The following is an 11,442-nucleotide window of genomic DNA, read 5'->3' on the forward strand; positions in this document are numbered from 1 at the left end:
GTCCTCGAGAATGTTCTATGTACACTTGAGAAGAATATTTATGCTGCTGTTGTAGGATGGAATGTTCTATAGATGTCTGTTAGGTCTAGTTGGTTTATAGTGTTGTTTGGGTCTTCTCTTTCCTTGTTTATCCTCTGTCTAGTTGTTTTATCCATTATTTAAAGTGAAGTATTGAAATCTCCAACAATTATTGTTTTTTTGCGCTTTTTTTTGGCTACATTGGGTCTTTGTTGCTGTGCATGGGCTTTCTCTAGTTGCAGCGAGCGGGAGCTACTCTTCATTGTGGTGCGTGGGCTTCTCATTGCAGTGGCTTCTCTTGTTGCAGAACACGGGCTCTAGGCACACGGGCTTCAGTAGTTGCAGTGCATGTGCTTAGTAGTTGTGGCTCATGGGCTCTAGAGTGCAGGCTCAGTAGTCGTGGTGCACGAGCTTAGTTGCTCCATGGCACGTGGGATCTTCCTGGACCAGGGATTGAACCTGTGTCCCCTGTATTGGCAGGCAGATTCTTAACCACTGTGCCACCAGGAGAGTCCCAACAATTATTATTGACCTGTCTATTTCTTCCCTTCAGTTCTGCCTGTTTTTTTTGTTTCATGTATTTGGGGCTTTGTTGTTAGCATATATGTTGACAATTGTTATATCTTCTTGATGAAATGACCCTTTTATCAGTATAAAATGTCCTTTTTTATCTCTAGTAACAATTTTTGTTTTAAAGTCTATTTTATCTGATGTTAGTATAGCCATTCCAGCTTTCTTTGGGTTACTATTTGCATGGTAAATCTTTTTCCATTCATTTACCTTCAACTTATTTGTATCTTTGAATCTAAAGTGTGTCTCCTATAGACAGCATATAATTATGTCATGTTTTTCATCTATTTTGCCTATCTCTGCCTATTAATTGGAGTGTTTAATTAATTTACACTTAATGTAATTACTGATAAGGTAGAATTTATGCTTGTAATTTTGCTATTTGTTTTCTATATTTCTTATGCCTTTTGTGTTCCTGTATTCCTCCATTAATGCATACTTTTGTGTTAAATAGATATTTTCCTGTGTGCCATTTTAATTCTCTTGTTGTTTCTTTTTCCATGTTTTTTAAAAAATTATTTTCTTTGTAGTTTCCCTGGGGATTACAATTAACATTTTAATTTATACCACTCTCATTTTAATTAAAACCAATTTAATTTCAATAGTATTAAAAAAATCTTTGCCTTTTTATAGCTCTATTCCCTCACTCTGCCTTTGTGCTATTATTGTCATACAAATTACATCTTTACACATCATATGCCCATGAATATAGACTTATAATTATTGCTTGATGCAGTTATCTTTTAAATCAGATAGGAGGAAAAAAGCATTACAAATAAAAAATGCATTCACACTGTCTTTTATATTTATCTATGTAGTTACCTTTACAGGTGCTCTTTATTTCTTCATGTGTATGTGAGTTACTGTTTAGTGTCATTTCATTTCAGCCTGAAGGATTCTCTTAGTATTTCTTGTAGGAGAAGTGTGCTAGTGACAGATTATCTAAGTTTTTGCTTATCTGTGAATGTCTTAACTTTTCCTTCATTTTTGAAATATAGTTTTGAAGGATATAGAATTCTTAGTTGACAGTCTTTTTCTTTCAGTGCTTTGAATAAGTTGTCCCACTGCCTTCTGGCCTCCAAGGTTTCTGATGAGAAATCAGCTGTCAGTCCTACTGAAGATCCTTTGTATGTGAAAAGTCACTTCTCTCTTACTACTTTCAAGATTCTCTCTTTGTCTTTCACTTTTATAGGTTTGTTTATGATGCGCCTAGATGTAGATCTCTATGAGTTTATCCTATTTGAAGTTCAGTGAGCTTCTTGGATGTACAGATTAATCTTTTTCTTCAGATTTGGGAGGTTTTCAGCCATTATTCCTTCAAATATTCTTTATTTCACTTTTCTCTTTTCTCTCTCCTTTTAGGACTCCCAATATGTGTGTGTTGACATGCTTGTGGTGTTTCACAGGCCCCTGAGGCTCCAGTCATTTTGGTTATTGTTTTCTTTCTGCTCCTCAGATTGGATAATCTCAGTCGGCCTATCTTCAAATTCACTGATTCTTTCCTCTGCCAGCTCAAATCTACTGTTGAGCCCCTGTAATGAATTTTTCATTTCAGTTATTGTGTTTTTCAATTCCAGAATTTCTATTATTTTATAATTTTTATCTCTTTATTGATAGTTTCTGTTTGTTAGAACACCATTCTTATACTTTCATTTAGATATTTAGACATGGTTTCCTTTAGTTCTTTGAAAATCTTCCAAGTAGTTGATTTATAGTCTATTAATTCCAACATCTGGACTTCCTCAGGGACAGTGTCTACTGACTGCTTTATTTTTCTGTGTTTGGGTCATACTTTATTGTTTCTTCGCATGTCTTATAAATTTTAGTTGAAAACTGAATATCTTAAATAATATAATGCGACAACTCTGGAAATCAGATTCCCCCTCCTCCCCAAGGTTTGCTTTTGTTTTTCTTTGGGGGTTTTTTTAGGGACTTTCTTGAACTAATTCTGTAAAGTCTATATTCTTTGTCATATATGGTCATTGAAGTCTCTACTTTATTAGCTTAGTGGTCAACTAATGATTGGACAGATATTTCTTTAAACACTTGGATCTAGTAAGTCTCCCAGCCTTTGCTGATGAGCTCTGAGGGCACGTTGGGGCATGCCTTCAATGTTCAGGCAGGCTGTTTACAACTTTGCCTTAACCTTTACTTCCTGCTTGTGCAGAGCCTCAAGGTCAGCCAGAGATCCTAGGCATGCACACAGCATTATGCATATTTATGGCTTTCTAGATTCCTAGGAATATGTTAGAACTTTTCAAAACCTCCTATGAACATCTTATTACTCAGATTTTTCTGTTAAGTTTTGGCCAGCTTGTTGATTGTCTTAACTGTAGTCGTTGCCTCAAACAGCTGCTGTGTTAAACAATTGCTGCTGATTATTTTTGAAAAGCACCCCCAAGAAAAACTGTTCACACCAGGTGAATTCTGAGTCAGGTCAAATAGACAAGTCCTGTGAATGGAGTTTTCTGGGGAAGTGCCATACAGGTCAAATAAAGATAGTTTCTGGGAATGGGGCTTTGGAGGAACTCCTACCCTGTTCTGCTTCCTCCATTGGCTGCTAGCCAGCCTGCTGTGTTTTCATCAGAATTGCAAGGGTGTTGATTTTAAAATCTGTTGTGGAAGTGGGAAGAAGAGAATGGGAACAGGAAAAGTTCAAATGCCACAAAACTTACTGTTCTTAGTGAGATTCAGCCTTTTTCTTCAATAAATGCTTCCTGAATTATTGTAAACCTCTGGTCAGTTTCCAGAGTTCTGATAAAGTTGATTGTGGCAATTTTTACCAATATTCTCATTGCTTTTATGGAGGAGAGGATTTTTATAGGCCCTTACTTGGCATTTCGGCCAACGTCACCTCCAGGCATATCTTGTTCTTTCACAACCCTAGGATAACGGTATTTCAAAGCCAGGATCTGGGAGCTAGATGTACTCATTGCTACTGGAATGTCCTTGCTTCTAGATTCTCTCATTGTGCAGAGCTTAGGAAATTTCATTATATATATATGAAATATATATAATGAAATTTTATATATACATATATATGAAATTATATGAAATGTGTTCATACTGATACTTTTTGGGGTTTTTTTTGGCTACACCATACAGCTTGTGGGATCTTAGTTCCCCAACCGGGGATCAAACCTGGGCCCCCAGCAGTGAAAGCGCCAAGTCCTAACCACTGAACTGCCAGGGAATTCCCCTGATACTTTCTTTTTTTTTTTTAGAATTAAATTGTTTTATTTCTTTATAATAAACTTATCAACAGTAGTGTGAGCAGTGACTGCCTTCTTTTCATGGCATACCTGATGACAGGGAGCCTACATTATTTCTATGCTTTGTAAATTGTCATCCTCCTTGCCAAGTTTGGATCAGCCTTCCACATTGGATCCTTTGTGTTTCCAATGTCATGAAATTCCCCCAGAGTTTTGTTAGTCTGAAATTTCCTGGCTGTGTCACTTCATCTGGGACTTCTTCAGAGTTTACTTCACACACTTTCCTCCTTCCTGCATCTCTGGGAGACGGGGGGATGTGAGCCTGAGAGGAACAGAAGTCATGGAGAGAGGGTCGCCCTTGACTGGTTCAAGATCACACGCAGGAAAATGGAGGGAGAAGGGTCTGGATTTACACGCCTTTTATCCACAGGAGGTGCCTCACCACATTGTCTCACTGTGCAGGTTGGCTCCACTGAAGGAGAAAGGGCGCAGATCAGCAAGTCACTGGAACAGCAGGAGGGAAGCATTCCTACCAGTATTAGTGTGGTGTATCTGATGAAAACTGTTTTTTTCATTCTGGGCAGAAACTCACAGGATCCTGGTGATCAGCAATCAGTTGGACCAGGGAATTGGGAGGAGTTTCTTCTCTTTGAGCTGGGATCCCCAATACTTTCAATTCTAATCCGACACAACATAGGGTTCCTTCTAGCCTTCCCCCTTTCTATATTTATATTTCTCTTCTCTAACATTGAGAACCCTAGCTTCCAGCATCATCAATATATTTACTCATTTGCTCAATCCTACAATACACAGAAAGTATTTTTAGAATTTCAACACCTGTACCACTGTGAAAAACAACTGTAGTAAGGTATAGCTTGAGATTTGTTTGCCCTTTTTATGTCTTTAGATGAGGATATACAAAGTACTGTATTCAAATGTTACATGGTCTAGTTCATTTTGTCATTCAACATGGTTATATTACTCATGTTATTTCAAATATAGTTTGTTTCCCTTTATATTAAATTTTAGGTTTTTTCCCATCTATACTGACTTAATTTTATGCATTTAAATGTAATATGTTAGCATGATTCCAAAAGTTAAAATAAAAGGCATACACAGATAAAATTTTAAACCTACAGGAAATGGATAATTTTCTAGGGAAACACAGTTTACCAAAATCGACCCCATTTGAGCTTAACAGGTCAATTTCCATAAAAGCAATAAAGTTATTAAGGAACTACCCCCTAAAAAAGCATCAGGCCCAGATGGTTTCACAGGGGAATTCTACCAAACTGTTAGAAACCAGTTAATCCCAATGCCACATAAATTGTTACAAAGAACAGAAAATGAAGAGAAACTTCCACATTATTTTTCTAAAGCAATTATAACATTGATAACACAAAAAGAAAAGCATAGACCATTTTCAGTCATAAATATCAATGCAAAAATCCTAAATAAAATATTAGCAAACAAATCCAGAACTAAATTAAGAAAATAAGATAGCATAACTGTGTAAGTAAGTTTCCTTCTTGGAATGCGAGGATGGTTTGTTATAGGTAATGTATTAATATAATACAACATATTAATAGATCTGAGGAGAAAGTCATATGATCATTTCCATAGATATTTTAAAAGCCTTTAACAAAGTTCAGCACCCATTATGATAAAATCATTCAAAAATAGAAATCAACTCATGCCTTCTTAACATAATCAAATTTGTATACTTCAATCTGAAAGTTATTATCAACTTAATAGGACAACATTGAAAGCATTTCCACTAAGGTGAGGAACAAAGCAAGGTGCCCACTGTCTCCATTCCTTTTCAACATTGTACAATACTTAGAGGTATTAGACCAATGCAGTTAGACTAGGCAAAGCAATTATAGATGCAAGAATGGGTAAAGAGGATGTAAAAATGTCTCTGTTAATAGATGATATGATAGTATATCTGGAAATCCCCCAGAGAACCAATAACAAATTCAAACAATAAAATAACTTAATAACATAGCAGAATATAAAGTCAACATACAGAAATCAGTAGTTTTCATATACACAAACAACCAGATAGAAGAGAAAACCCCATTTAAGGTAACAACAAAAAAGATGATAAAGTATTTCAGGATAAATTTAGCAAGGGGTGTGCAAACTTATATGAGGAAAAGTTTAAAACACTCCTGAAAGACTCAAAGGTAGACTTACACAACTGGAAAGGCATTCCTTATTTGTGGATAGGATTAATTAACATCATACAGATGTCAGTTCCCCTTCTTAGGTCTCTATTTTTAATTTATAAATATAATGTGATCCCCCAAAATATACCTATAAGCTGTTATCTGGAGCTGGACAAGTTGATAGTAGAGTTCATATGGAAAAGAAAACATGCAAGAATAGCCAGGAAAACCTTGAAAAAGAAGAGCTATGAGAGGGGACTAACCCTACCAGCCTACAAGGAGTTTAATGCATTTGCCAGCAAACATTTTATGAAGCTTTTCTAATTTAAACAATATGATGCTGACACATGAATAGATAGACTAACAGAGTAAAAGAAGAAAAATTAAAAACCCAGATTTAGATCCATGTACATATGGAAATTTAGTAGATGATAAAAGTGGCAAGCTTTGTTTTTGACATTTAAGTTCTTCATCCATCTGAAGTTGATTTTCTTTTTCTGTTTCTTTTTAGCATTCTTACAAACATCTTTATTACATGTTTTCTTTAACGCTTCTCTACATGCATTACAGAGGGGTCATCACATCCATTCACTTACATTACACTGTTCTCAATGTAGCAATCAAGTAGCACTCTTCCAAACATCTTTATTACATGTGTTCCTTGAAATTGATTTTCACATACAGTGTGAGATAGGTAGGGATCCAGTTTCATCTTTTTCCTTATAGGCAACGCTTTTTTCCCCACTGATCTGGTATGCCACCTCCGTCATATCCTAAAATCCTATATATATGTGGGGCAAGTTCAGGACTCTCTGTTCTACTCTGTCGGTCACTTTCTCTATACCTGTTCCAGTGCAGTACTGTCTTAATAACTATATTTTCTCATTAATTCCTGATATCTAGTAGGGCAGATGCACCTCCTGGCTGTCTGTAGCTGTGCAGAGGCTATTTTTGTCAAGGGACAGAAAGAACAGGACTTCAGAGGCCAGGAAGAAGACAAAGTTAATGGTGGGTAATGGTGGCGAGTGGTGGCAGAAGCATTAGACTTCCCACAGGCCAGCTTGCCTCCCCTGTTTCCTCTTTTGTCCCCAACCCCACTGTGCAGCATGGAGGGGCAAAAGCTAGGCCTGGATTTGTGGGAGCAGTCTTGCGCCACCCCGTACTTTGAAGCTGGAAGACACATATCAGGACTCTGGCCCCCCTACCCCATCTACTCCCATCCAGTTTGGAGACCACCAGGAATCCTCAGGGATACTCAGCTCAATGTGTCTAAATAGTCACCAGTCAGGGGTGGGGCACAGGGAAGATCTTGTGAAGCACAGTTTGACTTCTTTTCACCCCGACTTTCCTAGCCTGGTGATCTACTTACATCAACTTGGTCATGCAGACCTAGAGGGTGGGGTGCTATGGGAATAAGGACTTCCCTTCCCTTGCTACCTACACTCCGGGTAATTTGTGGCTCAGCAAATATTTGCAGAGGGTTCATGATGCGACGGGTGGAGTCCAACACCAAGGTCTCTCTGGATCCAGTCCCCTCTCTGGGGCCAGGATTCATGGTCCCTGTGCTATGAGGAAAGAGAGGGTGCCTTGGGGTGAGAATCAACAGGGTCAGGGATGTGGGGATTGTGTGAAAAGAGAGAGAGCAGGAGTGAGGGAGCAATTGAAGTAAAGAGCGAGGGAGATATGTCAAGAGGGTGGGGGTTTCTTTTTCTTTCCTTTCTTTTTTTTAACTTATTATTTTGTTATTGAAGTATAGTTGACTTACAATATTATATTAGTTTCAGGTGTGGAACATAGTGATTCACAATTTTTATTGATTATACTCCATTTACAGTTATTATAAAATATTGGCTATATTCTCTGTGCTGTACAGTATATTCTTGTAGCTTATGGGGTTTTGTTTTGAGGGGCCAATTTCATTGAGGTATAACAAGTTTGGAAAAGGGGACATATCATAAGTGTACAGCTCATTGAATTTTCACAAAGTGAACACACTCCTGTCTTCTGCACCCAGATCAAGAAACACAACACAAACCAGATAGATCCCTAGCACAGTTAGAAGCTGGTGGTCTTTGGGAGGCTTGAGGGGGTGGTGGGGGGCGGTTGATGGGCTTAGATTTGTTTGTGATGTTGAAGGAGGTGAAGCGTCCCCAGCCCACTGTGGCTGAAGAGAAGTCTGGGTCCAAGGCCAGAGGCTGTTGTACAGGAAGATTCAATAGCAGATATCAGGTCACCGGGGAAGGCAGCCAAGTTCATGGCTTCATGTTCTTCTTGCCAGTGCTCAGATAAACAGAGGTCCCTCCACGGACACTGTGCAAGGTTGGGACTCAGGTATGTGGCTTTGCGGGGGTGGCAGGGAGGCACCTGGGGGTGGTTGGGCAGGGCACTCCTCCACTCCCTTCTCCTCATAGCTTCTGCTCCTGGAAGAGAAGGGCCACAGACGCTAAGGATAGGCAGGGGAGCCAGGGACCCATGAAAGGGAATAGCAAACAGCGAGGAAACAAAGAGGAGTGGGGAGCAGAGAGGAAAGAAGAGAGCGAGAAGAGGGCACAGCAGCAGGGGGAGGGATAGAACACAGAGAAGGAGCAGGGGAAGGAGATCAGGAGAGGAAGTAGGGACCAGCAAACAGGAACAGGGAGCAGAAAGAACAGGGTGGAGCTGTGGCTGCAGGCATACCTGAGGGGCACACTCAAGGCCCGGGCATCCTTACCTGTAGATATTCAAGATACCTTCCTGATATACTCCTCCCCGAGCCCCTTCCAAGGCTACACAACTCAGTGCAGGTTCCCAACCCTCAAAGAGCCTAGAGGGGATGGATGCCATATCCTGATGGTCAGTAAAGTGTGGACCAGATGTCATTTGGCTGAGACAGATTGTGATCCCCAGGTGGTCAGTCCCAAAGATCCAGGGCATTATGGGTCAGGGACAGAATTTGCTGTGGTTGGCTGAAATCAGGAGCACAGTATCCTGAGGTTGGGTGTATTTGGTGGAAGAATGCCCCAGGGAGGGACACTTTGTTCCAGGACTGGGACAGAGCCAGAAGTCTGAGGATGAGGAGTCCACGCAGGCTGGCTGACCTGAGATAGAAGAAAACTTCTCCCCATGGATGTCACCACCACTGTTCTTGGTGGGTGTGTAGATAGATACAACCACATTGCTCTTTATATTTGGGTACTTTCATGACCCAGAGTTTCAGGACCCCTTTCAGAATGTTGATTGTCTGTGAGGGGGGAAAAGAGAGAGGGACACTGGGACTGAGGAGCATTTATGGGGTGAGGGGCTGGGTCTTAGTATCGCATCCTTAGATTTTGGATCTCAAAGACCCACCCTATTCCCTCAGTCAGAGCAAGGTAGGGGCTTGTATTTTGGTGGGGAGGTGGGTACAGGGAAGAGGTGAGCAGGGAGCCCTGGTTACCTGAACTCATAATGCCTCATGGTCTCAGTGAGAAGACCCAGGAATTAAGCCACAAGGACTAAGGGTGGGAGAAATGTGTCAGGGGACCCCTTGGGGTTCAAACATTCAAGATTTTCCCTGTCCCCAAGACTCTTGGGAAAAAAGGGTTTGCAGAGCAGCTACCATCCAGGTTCAACCACCTCAAGGGGCTTTATCCACCCTTCTGGAACCTCACTGTGAGTCCCTGCGTCGGAGGCTTCTCTGAGGTCTACCCAGACTTACCCACGTCTGAGTTACAATAAACAGTATGAGGGCCAGCCCAAGGGTGGTCAGGGACAGAGCCAGGAGCAAAGCAGGGACCAGCAGGAAGTCGGAACTCATGGCAAGGACCTGGAGACACAGTAGGGGTGGGGGGAGTTGAAGCATGACTTTTCCCTGGCCCAGCTCACCCCCAATCAAGAGAAGATTCAGGGAACATTTAATTAACACTACTACTTTCCAGGGGCCTGGGGTCAGGGGAGGCCCCATGGTGTGGTGGCGGGGAAAGGACACTGAGACTGGGCCTCTGGTACCAATGGCCCCACGTCCATTCATCAGAGCTGTAGCTCTCCACAGAGGTTCAGCAGGAGGCCCAAGCTCAGTGGTGGATAAATAGTCAACAACAGGGAGGTGCGGCCTGGGCATTCCTGCCCATTTGAACCCTCTATTTTACTCTTATAAGAGATCATGTCTTCAGCCTTCTATTGGAGTGGGGATTGGTATTTGGGGTGTGTCTGGGGTTCTCACAGCTTCTCATGCAGACTTTCAACTAATCTCTTTTTTAAACTCCACCTTCACCCCTACATCCAGAGAGAACTTGCGCCCTAATCATTTCCTTTGGTGGGCGCTCTACAGTATAACTGGGGTTGGTCCTCAGATTTCACCACTACTGGCATAGTAAGTGTCCAAGGCTGGAGAGTGAGACGTAGGTGTCAGTACTGATAAAAAGGAAGGGTTGTTCGTATAGAAATCTACCTCTTCATCTGTCATTGGGGGGTGTGGAGAGATGTTTCAACATATAGGGTAATATATTGGGAGCTGTTCCAGCAGGGAGATTTTCCAACTAGAGATATCTAAGGATGGGGAAATGTGTCAATGGGGGGAGTCAATCAAGAGGAGCTATATGGATGGATGGGATTTTATGAATGGAAAGGTTTTAAAGTGGGCTTATCAATGAGGTAGATATCAATGGTGGGTATTTCTGAATAGGAAGATTGACAATGAGAGCATTTTGATGGGCATGTCTGAATGGGGAGATATGCCAGTAGAATACATGGGAAGATTTGTCAATAGAGGTTGTCAATGAGAATTATGTCATAGAAAGGAATTTATGAATAGAGAGATTTGTCAACTGAGTGGTCATAGGAGATATGCCAATGGATTAGGTAATGGTGAAGAGAGATATTTGTCACTGGGGTCCATGAGTGGGTGATAGATTACTGCTGGGTATTTGTGAATGGGGATATTTGTCAATGGGGGGGGTCTTCAATGGAGATATGTCAATGGGATATTTATGAATAAAGAGGGTAGCTCAACAGAGGTATTTGTTAGTGGGGTATTTGTGAAAGAGGTATTTGTACAATGAAGAGAGGGGACTTTTCAAAGGAAACATTTACCAAGGGCTTAGAGATTTGTCACCTGTAGTTTTGGCAACAATAGAGATTTATAAATGTGGTGATATGTCCACAGTGAGGACTTTATAGTGGGGAATGTTATCACTGGGGAAGGGGTTGTCCTCAGAAGTCTTTTTAAATGTTGGTATTTTTAAGTGGGGTGAGTTGCACACTGGGAAGCAGTGTAAAAGTTTCATAGTAATAAGAAAAAACAAATGAGCATATTAAATATTTGTAACATCTGTGGGGGAGATTATCAGGATCACGAGTTAAACTAAAGTTTCCAGGGTGCATTCAATTATTACTACTGATATTATACATCATTTCCAATATTGTAAATTATCATTCCTGACATTTAATGTAATTTTCAATATTGTAAATAATCATTAGTGAGAAGAATGATCACTACTAAAGTTACACATTAA

At 40.6% G+C, this 11,442-nt stretch overlaps 1 protein-coding gene across 2 annotated transcripts in view; it reads left to right on the forward strand.

Moving 5' to 3' along the window:
* The window catches only part of SYN1 (synapsin I), a 43,739-nt gene that overhangs the window by 17,312 nt on the left and 14,985 nt on the right, over nucleotides 1–11,442 (forward strand). The gene's annotated exons all lie outside the window — the stretch shown is intronic.

This window comes from Pseudorca crassidens, chromosome X (genome assembly GCF_039906515.1).
Source record: "Pseudorca crassidens isolate mPseCra1 chromosome X, mPseCra1.hap1, whole genome shotgun sequence".
Lineage (NCBI taxonomy): Eukaryota > Metazoa > Chordata > Mammalia > Artiodactyla > Delphinidae > Pseudorca > Pseudorca crassidens.